Source organism: Lygodium microphyllum, chromosome 2, assembly GCF_053477565.2.
Source record: "Lygodium microphyllum isolate KBCC chromosome 2, Lygodium_microphyllum_v1.1.10, whole genome shotgun sequence".
Classification (NCBI taxonomy): domain Eukaryota; kingdom Viridiplantae; phylum Streptophyta; class Polypodiopsida; order Schizaeales; family Lygodiaceae; genus Lygodium; species Lygodium microphyllum.
In genome coordinates, this window is record NC_141136.1 from 107,769,282 (window position 1) to 107,781,049 (window position 11,768).

General features: G+C 41.9%; 1 pseudogene; it reads left to right on the plus strand.

The window, feature by feature from the left end:
* The window catches only part of LOC148040160 (uncharacterized), a 92,512-nt pseudogene extending 88,101 nt beyond the window's left edge, over positions 1-4,411 (plus strand).
* Positions 4,412-11,768: the final 7,357 nt, after the last annotated feature.

The following is an 11,768-nucleotide window of genomic DNA, read 5'->3' on the forward strand; positions in this document are numbered from 1 at the left end:
ATGCAGGATGCAAGGAAAATGGAAAAACCAGGATTTGTGGAGAGTGGTGATGATATTGCACATCCTATTGTGCAGATTGAAAAAATTCATTTGTCTATGTAGGATGGGAAAAAGAAATACCTGTCGGATGCATTTCATGTCCCGAATATCACCAAGAACCTAGTTTCTATTAGTCAAATGGTTGAGTAGGGCTTGCAAGTTAGATTTAATTCTCATGGATGCTTTGTTGAGGATATGAAGAATAAAGGTCGCTTGATAGCAAAGGGAAAGAAGAAGGGCAGAATGTTTACGTTGGATGCAGACATGCCTGAATTGAGTGCAGCAATGTTTGCACATGGGATCGGTGTAGTTGCAGATATTGATATCTGGCAGAAACGCATTGGTCATGTTAATGTACAGCAACTTAAATCAATGCAAGCCCAAAATATTATTGCAGGATTGCCTAAATTTAAGGTTGCAGAAATGCATAAGGTATGTGAAGCATGTCAATTTGGAAAACAGGCAAGGAAACCATTTCCTAGACATGTTCAAGAGAGTAAGAAGCCATTGGAATTAATCCACTCTGATATGTGGACTACTAAAGCTGCATCTCTTGGAGGTTGTCATTATTTTGTCACTTTTATTGATGACTATAGTAGAAAAGTTTATATTTTATGAAAAAGAAAAGTGAAGTTTTTGGGCATTTCAAAACTCTTAAAGCTATGGTTGAAAAAGAAACAGGCCTACAAATAAAATACCTAAGGTCAGATGGAGGGGGAGAGTACCTCTCAAATGAGTTTGCAAGGTTCCTGCAGGAGCATGGCATAAAGCAGCAATATTCATGCAGTCATATCCCACAACAAAATGCAATTGCAGAAAGGAAAAACAGGGATATTGGAGAGGTATCTCGTGCCATGCTCAACGAAAAAGACCTGCCAGATTTTTACTGGGCTGAGGCAGTTGCTACAGCAGTCTACATAATGAACAGGACTCCCACTGTAGCAATACATGGGATGACTCCAGAGGAGAGGTATACTGGTAGGAAACTAGATATTTCTCATTTGAAGATTTTTTGTTGCATTGCCTATGTTCATGTGCCAGATGAGTTAAGATCCAAGTTGGATCGAAAAGCTGAGAAGTGCATCTTTATTGGTTATTCTTTGCAGCAAAAAGGGTATAGATGCTATAACCCTTCTACTTGTAAGTTTACAGTGAGAAGAGATATTGTTTTTGATGAGATGAGTAGCTGGTATAAACCAGTAAATGTGATTGATAATGTAGATGCAGAAAATGGTAATACTGCACAGAATTCACAGCAACAGTCACAAGATATTAGTGGACCTGGAGTATCCTCTAGCAGTGGTTCACATTCTTTGCCATGGACAGGCAGATTGAGATCGGGAGAATCTTCTCAAAGAAATGCAGATAGTGGTATGCAGGTATCACAAAAAGAAAAAGAGAAGGTAGATCAGCCCATGTTTGATGTGAATGCAGGTCACTCTTATGTGGATGGTGAATCCAGTGGCTCAGAACACAGCATTGATGATGAGTTGGGTATTCCTTCTATAGTTACACCTGGAGTAAGGAAAACCAGGGATGTTTTGAGAGCATCTGGGATTGAACCTACTTTGCGCAGGTCTACTAGAGCTAGGTGTCCTGTGGATAGGCTGAAATATGATGGATTTACAGCCATTCACTATGCCAATATGGTCAAAGTGATACATGAACCAGAACCCACTTCTTTTGAGCAAGCCATGGGAAAAGAAAAATGGGAGAAAGCCATGGATGAAGAAATGGATACCTTGGAAGAAAATGCTACATGGGAATTTCTACCTTTGCCTAAAGATAAGAATGCAATTGGTTGTAAGTGGGTTTATAACGTGAAACACAATGCAGATGGTTCTGTGAACAGATACAAGGCAAGATTAGTAGTCAAGGGGTATGCACAAAGATATGGCATTGATTATGAAGAAACATTTAGTCCGGTTGCAAGGATGGCAACCGTAAGAGCAGTCATTGATATGGCTGCATCAAAGGGATGGTCTTTACATCAGATGGATGTAAAGAATGCCTTCTTGAATGGTGATTTGCAAGAAGAGGTCTATATGGAGCAGCCACCAGGTTATGTGCATGTTGTTTATCCTGAGTTTGTTTGCAGGTTGAAGAAAGCCTTGTATGGCTTGAAGCAAGCACCTAGAGCATGGTCTGACAAGATAGGAAATTATCTTGTTACTATTGGCTTTCAGATTTCCAAGGTAGATTTCTCACTTTATGTGAGAAAAACAGAGAAAAGTATTATGTTACTTGTCATTTATGTTGATGATTTGATTTTGACAGGTGACAGTGATGAAGATATCCTTCATGTGAAAATGCTATTGAAGCAGAAGTTTGAGATGAAGGATTTGGGAGAGCTGCGTTATTTCTTCGGCATTGAGGTGATTAGATCACCAGGTGGGATACGGCTCTTGCAAAGGTAGTATGGATTGGACATGCTATCCAAATATGGGATGATAGGCTCTAAGCCTATTTCAGTTCCTTTGGAGCAGAATGTGCAGCTGAGCGCAGATGCAGGTGAGCTTTTGAAAGACCCTACTATGTACAGACGCATAGTAGGAAGTTTAATTTATATGACTATTACCAGGCCAGATTTGAGCTATGATGTTAGATTGGTAAGTCAGTTTATGCAGGCTCCAAGGAAACTGCATTTGGATGCGGCTAGACACATACTCAGGTATGTGAAATCCACATTGCAGTATGGACTACTTTATGAGACTGGGGTTCAGATACAGTTGCATGGATACACTGATGTTGATTGGGTTGGTAGTATTTCTGATAGACGATCTACCAGTGGATATGTGTTCTCTTTTGGGAGTGCTGCAGTCACTTGGAACAGCAAGAAACAGCCTACAAATGCCTTGTCGAGCACAGAGGCTAAGTACAGGGGTGCAGCAATGGCTGCATGTGAGGTAGCTTGGTTGCATAAGCTACTTTATGATATGCATCAGCCTACAGATGGGTCAGTTGTCATTTATTGTGACAACATGAACAGTATACACTTGGCAAATAACCCAGTCTATCATGCTAGAATAAAGCACATTGAGGTGCATTATCACTATGTGCAGGAGAGGGTTTTACTAGATCTTATTGATCTAGTTTATGTCAGCACAGAGGATCAGGTAGGTGACATATTTACAAAGGCATTGGGCGCAGAGAAGCTACGCATATTCAAAGACCTGCTTGGTGTGCAAGAATTGGATCGAGCTCAAGGGGGAGCGTTGAAATATCGAGCTCCACTCGTGATATGCCAGGGTGACCGTTGTGCATTTATGTCATCGACTTGTCAGTTTGCAGATGCGGTTGGTACACCGCCCATGAATAATAGCTAGATGACAGCTATCCTTATCTACTTTAGTTCGTGATTTAGTTAGTATGCCACCTTAGTTAGTTGAGTTTGGTTTGAGACCCATATATAGGGTTCTTGTATTTCTATGTACTTGAGTTCTTTTGGCTTACACAAGTAAGAAGAGGATAACTATTTTCAGCCTCCACCTTTGTGTGTATTCCCCCATTGTGCAAGTGAGAAAGCTACAAGTGAGACTCCTTCCTTCTCTCCCACAATCTTGACAAGAGAGAGAGAGGAAGAGGGAGAGAGAGAGAGCGAGGGAGCTCATCACCATCGTCACCACGAGGGAGCTCATCACCATCGTCACCACCACCACCACTATACACGAAGAAGAAAGAGAAGTGTGTAAGGGAGAAGGGAGGGAAGGTGCGAAGAGAAGGTACAAAGGGTTTCATCTTCAGGCCTTTGAGGTAGATACATTGCCTCTTCTTGCTTTATTTTTGTGTTCTCTTGTTTTCTTTTTTTGTTTTTCTTTGCAAAGAGATATATGTAAAGAGAGGGAGGAAGGAAGGGAGGGAAAGGAAGAGAGAAAGAGGAAGACAAAGGAAACAAAGAGTGTAGACAGGGTACCATCCCTTTCTATACACCTTTCCCGGTCTATCCTTCCGAGGATGTGCCCTGCCCCATCCATGACAACCACTCCACGTACCTTAGCATGAGCCAAGATCTGCTAATGGCTGGAGGCCAAATGAACATCATCATGGGGGCCATCCCTCTACAACGAACACTGCATGCCTCACCCCTCCCCTTCTCGCCATATGTGCTTGATAAACCATACTATAATCCATTCCATGCGAATGGTTTTATCATGTATCAAGGCTTAATCCTTGGCTCACATTTTGCAGGTCCCCCTACGTGGAAGACATGGAGCACCCAGGGCAGCAGGCTTGCAAAGAGGGTCTCCGCCGTCAAAGGGAACATGCAGCACAAGCTCCTCCGCCGGTGCGCTACGTGCCTAGTCTTAAAATGTATTCAAAGAAACGAGGTCCCAAGAGACACCACCCCGGACATAGGACGAAGAATCCCTAGGCTAGAGGAATAGAAGCTCAAAGAAGTACACAAGGCGTGGCAACACCAGTTGTGCGAGCCCTTAATAGACGCTCGGGCACCAGGTGTTCAAAGGCAGAAAGGGTAGCTCGAGACAAGGAAGAATTCGATGCATTTTTCAAAAGCATTTTGGAAACGGTTGCGGCGAGAGACTACACCATTTAGGTCTTGGTCGACATCTTCCCTACCCAACCTCACAGGAGCCCCCCCACCAGCAGAGCCTCAGTCACCTGACCACTCGGACTTACCCCGCCTTGTGCAAATAGAGTAGCTCCCAACTTAGCAAAGGCCATCCTGCCGTAACCTTTTGTCTTTTGATGGTTAAAGGGGCAGGCTCCCCGCTTGTACACACTTTCCTCACCTATTGCTAATATATGCCAAGTCTTTAACAAGAACCAGAATAGGCATCGCAATTAGCATCATAGGTTTTTGAAAAAGTAATATCTTGACATGATTGCATTTCTTCATTGTACTTGACGCATGCGACTTGCATATGCTCTCATGAAGTGACAAGTGGATGCAGGATGACACAGGTCTTCGTGCGAACATGTTCAATGCCCAAGTCACCGCAACACCACCAACCTTACAAAGAACCGCAACAAAACCACGCTGGCGAACGCGAAGAATCACCCTTAAGAGTGCCCACATCACATGACCCAAAGCATAGTCATGGGCTATGCTCTCTTTCTGGGTCAAGCTCTACAAATGGCTCACGAGAGTTGTTACCTCAATTATACCAACATCGCGTGTCACAAAGAGGTTTTCAATATCTCAAGTGTATCTTCCCATCTCAACAGCTGCTTCTCTAACAACGAGGCTAGGGCACAATCATCACTGTAATATCCATTTCTTGAGCCTTCGAAGCTTGACATTTCCCAACCCATTGAAAGGTTGATAGCCTCAACATATTACAATGGTTGTACTCAAGCAAGTCAAAAAAAAAAGAAGAAGAAAGAAAAAAAGCATAAGAAAAAGAAACGAAAAAAAAGAAAACAGAAAAGGAAAAAAGAAAAGGAAAAAAAAGAGAAAAAGAAAAAGGAGAACGAAAAGATAACAAGCACCCACGATCACGGCACAGCACCTAGGGGTCCTCAAATTAGGTGCGTCCAATGACCTTGGTCGATTGGCTCCGTCCCTAATCCCCTAGCCCCTTAGCATCACCCACAATTGTTCAGGGCACACCAAGGGCAGGTCATACCTAGGGAGCTTGTCTCGCCTATGGTTAGATCTATCACCCTGACCCATTTGCACAATTCTCTCTTGCACTCTGCCTTAATACCATTGCAATCACTTGTGGTAAGCACTGCACGAATGGCCATGAAAAGTACACCATCCCTATCAAGCAAGTTCAATAGCTCCCATCTACCGAAAGTGCGGTGTCCTTTTGTTCAATTAGGCTACGTCGTGTAGTCACAACGCAAAGGATGTCTCATACACCTTCACGTGTACCTCTTCTCAATATGAACAACTTTGCTTCGCCCACACATTGTTACGAGAAACCAGCCCACGATCTTCTACCTACGTAATATCTAAGTATGCATGCACGAGCACTCACATAATATCTTCACCAAAGTATATACACAGTTTGGGTCCTCAAGTGCAAGACAATACTCTTAGCTTGCTTAGAGTTCAACCTGTCTTCCAAACTAATTGAATTATGTCTTGTGCACGATAGAGAAGACTAGCACTACCCCTTGGGAGAGACCACTTATGAGAGGTTCTCAATTACAGGTATCGAAGACTGCAACAAAGGTGTCGTTTGCTCCTCATCGACACTCAACTCTGAATTCCTATCCTTTATCATCTTGCAAGTCCGCCAAGAATCGTGCAGAATCCCCAACAAACAGCCACTTGTTCTCCATCAGTGCAATCCCCACAAAGAACAGCCCTACCACCAACTCCAATAGCCCTACCACCAGCCACCTAAACCACCAATGTGCCCCCACCGACCTTCCTCCCCACCACTACCAACACTCCTCCATAGCAACCCACAGACGTCCTTTCCACCCACGTCTTCGATGCATGCTAAAGCCTGCTACCTACGATGGTGAGTGCCATGGGACTGGCACTCGTCTAGGAGGGCGGTAATGTTAACCCTCAAACAAACGAAGGTGGAAAATCTGGAAAAGCTAAAGCAAAAGACAAAGGCCAAGGCAAAGTGAAACGAAAGACAAAGACGCACAAGGAGAAAAAATCCTAAATAAGGGAGAAAGGCGCACAAGGAAAAGCGCAAGTCAATACTTTTGTAAAAGAGCGCAAGAACATCATGGTTTAATTCAAGGAGTGCTGGGCTCTCACCCGTGCAATTTGTAAATGTAGATGAGCGGTGAAAAGGAATCTAGGAAGATAGAAGGACAATGGGGAAAAGGGCCTAGGCCACAGCCGACCATTGAAAAAAGGAGATAAGGGGATGACTGCCCAAAAGGGATTTAGGGTTATGTATATAAAGTTCAAAAGTGAATGAGAAGCTCATTCTTGTGTGTGGCCAAAATTGGCGCTCCTCTTCTTCTTCTTCTTATTCTTCTTATTCTTACTTGCTTGATCTTGTGCTTGAGAGAGGGACTGTGAGAGTGTGAGGGAGTGAGTGTGTGAGGGTGAGGGACCGAGGAGGAGAAGCTCTCCATCTTCTCCTCTCTTCTTCTCTTCTCTTGTCTTACTCGTGGTAATGGAGCTTGGAGTGTGGAGCTTGAGAATGGAGCTTGCTTGAAGCTTGCACTTGGATCGTGGAGCTACCGGAGTGCGCGGGAGAGGAGGTAACTCAAACAGCATGGAGGTAAGCTCACTACACCTGTAGATATGGATGGCGCGTCGGCTATGTGAGAGGTAGCCACTAGTGCTCGACTTGGAATGCTTGAACAATAAGCAGTACGTGGGTCTTGGCGGTTGAGCAAAAGCTCCCACAACTAGAAGACGATGAGGAGGACGAGGAACTTAAGTAATTAGGGGAATAGCTAGTCGTGAGTCTTTTTACTCTTCTTGACCCAAAAGTCCTTCTTCCTTCTAGGAAGCTTCTCAGCAATTAGATGCTTTGCACCTTCACCATTCATTGATGCAATGGTGTTTCCTCCAGTATCATCATCTTTTGGAGAATTCGATCCTTCATAAGTAGCTTATTGCCTTGCCCTTAAGTTGTCAATCAATTGACGTACTTTGGGAATTTCCAACAAGCTACGATACTTTGTCAATTGAGCCTCTAATTGCTCACTTGTAGGCACTTCATCAATTTTGCCATCTTTACCTTCTTCTTGCAAGGATTGCCTTTACTTGGAGAAAAGAAGAGACACTTACTCTGATACCACTATTATAGGATCCGAGATACACGCTCAAATTTCTTATATACTTAAAAGATATATGGTGAATATTATGCTGGCGCAGAGAGAGAATAGATGAGAGAAAAGAAAGTTGTAGAGAGAGATATATATATATATATATATAGAGGGAGAGATTGACAACACACTAGGGACTAGAAGATGGGCCAATCCCCCCCCTTGTGGAGTTATATTATTAACAAGGAGCAAGCTCCTCCGTTACACATAAACCAATTCTTACTTGTAGATCTTGAAAACAAGATTACGCTTCCTTGCATGCTAACACTTGCACAACTTGGAAGTTGGCACCTTTTGATCCTTCTTGAGTCTCCTTCTCTCCTACACAATATATGTAGGGCTTTCCTCTTCGAGCTTGATTTTAGCAGAGCTTCCGTAGCACTTGCACATTCTCTTCTCCTCTTGAAACTTGATTTCAGCAAAGCTTTCACAGCTCTTGCATATTCTCTTCTACTTAGAACTTGATTTTAGTAGAGCTTCCGCAGCACTTGCACCTTCTCTTCTTCTCTTGGATGCATGCAAAGTGATGCTTCCTTCACCTCTCCCATACCCAAGGAGAGCCTCCTCTTTTATAGGATTTCAATAGCTTCTTTTCTTGGAGAGAGACTTGAGTTGATCTTCATGCAACATGTGGTTGTTCAAAGACCTACTCTGCATCACTAATTTTGAGATATCTCTCTATGCATTGCTCGGATGAAAAAACGTCCAACATAAAAAGTTATAGATCTCATTATTTCCAATAACCTTCACGGCCTGTTTTTAGAGATTGTCTTTCTATCACAATATATTTTAAAAATGGATTCACCATGTCTTTTTTTTTTAAACGGCTTTTTAAACTGTACTCTTAACTTTTGGTCCATGCAACCACCTTACGGAGAGTTCATTAAATCGCATTGGGCCTCAACCTTAAGATTGAATTCCACACAAAAGCTTGTGTCTTTTTAGACCTTAGAAAGAGAAAATCACTTCTCTCCTCACTTCCAGAGGATCACGTCTCTCGTCTTTCTTAGTGAGAGAATTCCTTCTCTTGTCTTTCTTAATAAAATAAAAGACCTTAAACCTTGACTTGTAAGGGAAAGGATGACTCCAAATGAATGTAATACTCATTACACACAAGCTCATCTTGAATACGTATGCATCCAAGTATGAAGGGAGCTTTCAGGATGAAACCATCTACAATTGCAGATGTATCAAAGCACTAGAAGGGTAAAATTTTAGCTCTCAGGAAAAAGAATGTTGATTCTCACCTTGTAACAGAGGCGTTTGTACAACATGTATTCATGCAAAAACAACTACATATTGCGCCCACTATGCCCTTTCAACAAAACATTGCAAATAGTAAGTATTTGCAATTCATTGAGAATGAGAAATCTCATGATTTCTATATAACTACTTGTCTCATATTTATAGAATTATACCCTTAGGATTGTTGTGAGTGGCAAAATGTTGAGAGTTTTACAGGTTCTTTTAAGTGTTATCACCTCAAAATTGGTAGATTTCTCTTTGAGGGGCATACAGCTAAGTGGCTCGTAGAGGACCTTATTTTTTTTTATGACTCTAAGTACATATTGCCCAAGGGGGGTCAAGAATATGGAACCCTTGAGTCTATACACATATCGAATCTCAATACCATAGAATTGCCATTGTGTAGTAGCGACATTTTGCACATGTGTAGCACAAAAGTTTCACCAGACATATTGAACTCTATGAAGCCAAGCATCGGCTCAAAGAAGATACATCGAAGCTGGTTCATAGTAATTGCACTTTTTGCACATATGTTCAAGGAATGTAAGGGTTTGATACATACCAGAAGCACATACATCATAAAAAGTGCATTGGAGGATTATGTAACAAGGATTCTAGGCAAAACTTGGACATAAAAAATGACTCACAATCCTATCAGAGTGGAGTGTCGAGTCACAACAAGGGACATGGCTTTCAGGTAAAAGTTTTCTCTCTTACTTGACTATTATCTTATTTTGGGATGGATTGGCTAACTTTCCTTTTGATTTACAGGTACCATTGCTACCTACACATACTCCATTGAGGGATCCAACATGACTTGGGTGCCTTTGGAACAACTCATGGTATTTCAGGCAGGGAAGAATCACCAAAAAGTGGTGAATAGGTATCGAGTCCATGTGGATCCTTCGCATGGAGTATGTATTATTTCCATTGGTGGGGAACCAGGTACGCCACATTTAGATCTCGTGGAGTGTGATTGCGCACCAGGTGGACTCTAGTATTTGAGGGCAACGTCTGGCATTTGGTGCCACTTTGTGGGAGCCATGTCTGAAGTTTTACGTCTGTTTCAGATAGGGTAGATACATACATTATTTTTTGCCAAGATTTCACCGGTGGACTCTCGCGGAATCGACGCACCCTACCATCAAGTTTTGTCACTTTCTGATAACTCTAAGTTAGTTGCTAAATATATTGTTTAATTTTACTTTGTCATTCAAGACACATTGTATATAGATGAGTTTTCATTTAGGCAAGGAAGAGCTCAGCATGCTGATCAACGGAAGGATTCAACACTAAAGGATTACATTGGCAACCTTGTTGTAGATCACTTGGTGGTCTTCCATAAGAAGTGCTCACCATGAGAGCAAGAAACAATCATGAAAATTTTAGCTTTGACCAAGTTTGGACCTTTTCGAGGGATACCTGTGACATATATCTTGGAGAAGGTGGTTCTAATCAACTGGCCAAAGCTTCTTTACTTCTTTGACCAAATGCGTAGTGGTGGAGCAATGTGCATGCTTGTTACATTAGGCAACCTTGCTAACGTATCAGATTCGCTTCTCCTGGAGAAAGAGCTGAAGGGGGAGCACATCATTTTTGAAGCAAAGAATGAACTTATATTTTCATTAGAAGCTGGCTCCTCCTCTCCATCGATGAAAAAGCCATGGAATCAATGAGAATACTTGGTGGTCATCAGCTTTTTGTATTTGCCATGACTATGAGTCTTCACATGTATTTTGGTTGATGTATATAAGATATTTTAATTTGTCCCTATAAATAAATATTTATTGAATAAATGTATAGTTTGTGTAAGTGTGACGATAATGTGTGGTACGTGAATGACACATTCACATATGTTAATATAATCCAATTTAATTATGTCAACACGTAGTACTGCACTTGCGATTGTACATAAGCAATAACATAACTCGTATTGGTACGTATTACTACTTTCGATACGTGCGTACATTAAACAAAAATTAAGAGTCGTGCATTTCAAGAAACAAAACAAAATAACTTTGCTCAATTATTTGAATTCAGTACACATCGCATGCGATATTATATATACATAGATAAATATTTCAATGTGGCAGAGTATACAAAATTTTTGGCCTTCCAAGATGCTATAGTGCTATAACAGTCATTACAAAACCTTGCATCATTAATCTCATAACCTATGGAGGAGTCACCTTGCTGTGTCGAAGCCAAACGATAAAGTTCATATCTTTATCTGTGATTGTGACATGCTTTGTATGGATGGCCACTAGCTATGTATCATCAAACAAGTCAATGAGAAATCCCTCTACAGTCATTTGTAGGGCCTCCATAGCTAGAGCAATCCACTTTCCTGCTGGTGGATCATCCCACACTCGTGCCCAAAATCTTCCCATTCCTTTCAGCTCCTAGTCTTGCATGACTTCTCGAACAACCTTATGAAAATATCTTTTCGAGATGAGAAGCTCGTATCCGTATTGAATTCTTCTTATCTCCCAAAGGGTGACAGGGTCCGATTTCCATCTCCTCTTCTTGTATGGTGGTCATTGTGCTCTATGGGAAGCACCTGCTACTACATTAGAGAAAGCTCCACCTTGTGCTCTAGGTGGCACGCCTTGGCATGAGGTCTTCAAGTGGACAAAACGCTGGCATGCTTGCTTGGTGCATGCCATGCAAGCTTGAGGAGGGAAAGATGGAGAAGATACAGAGGTTGGGGGTGTGGGAATGGAGGAAGCAAAGAAAAAAAGATGTGAAAATGAGAAGAAGAATGAACT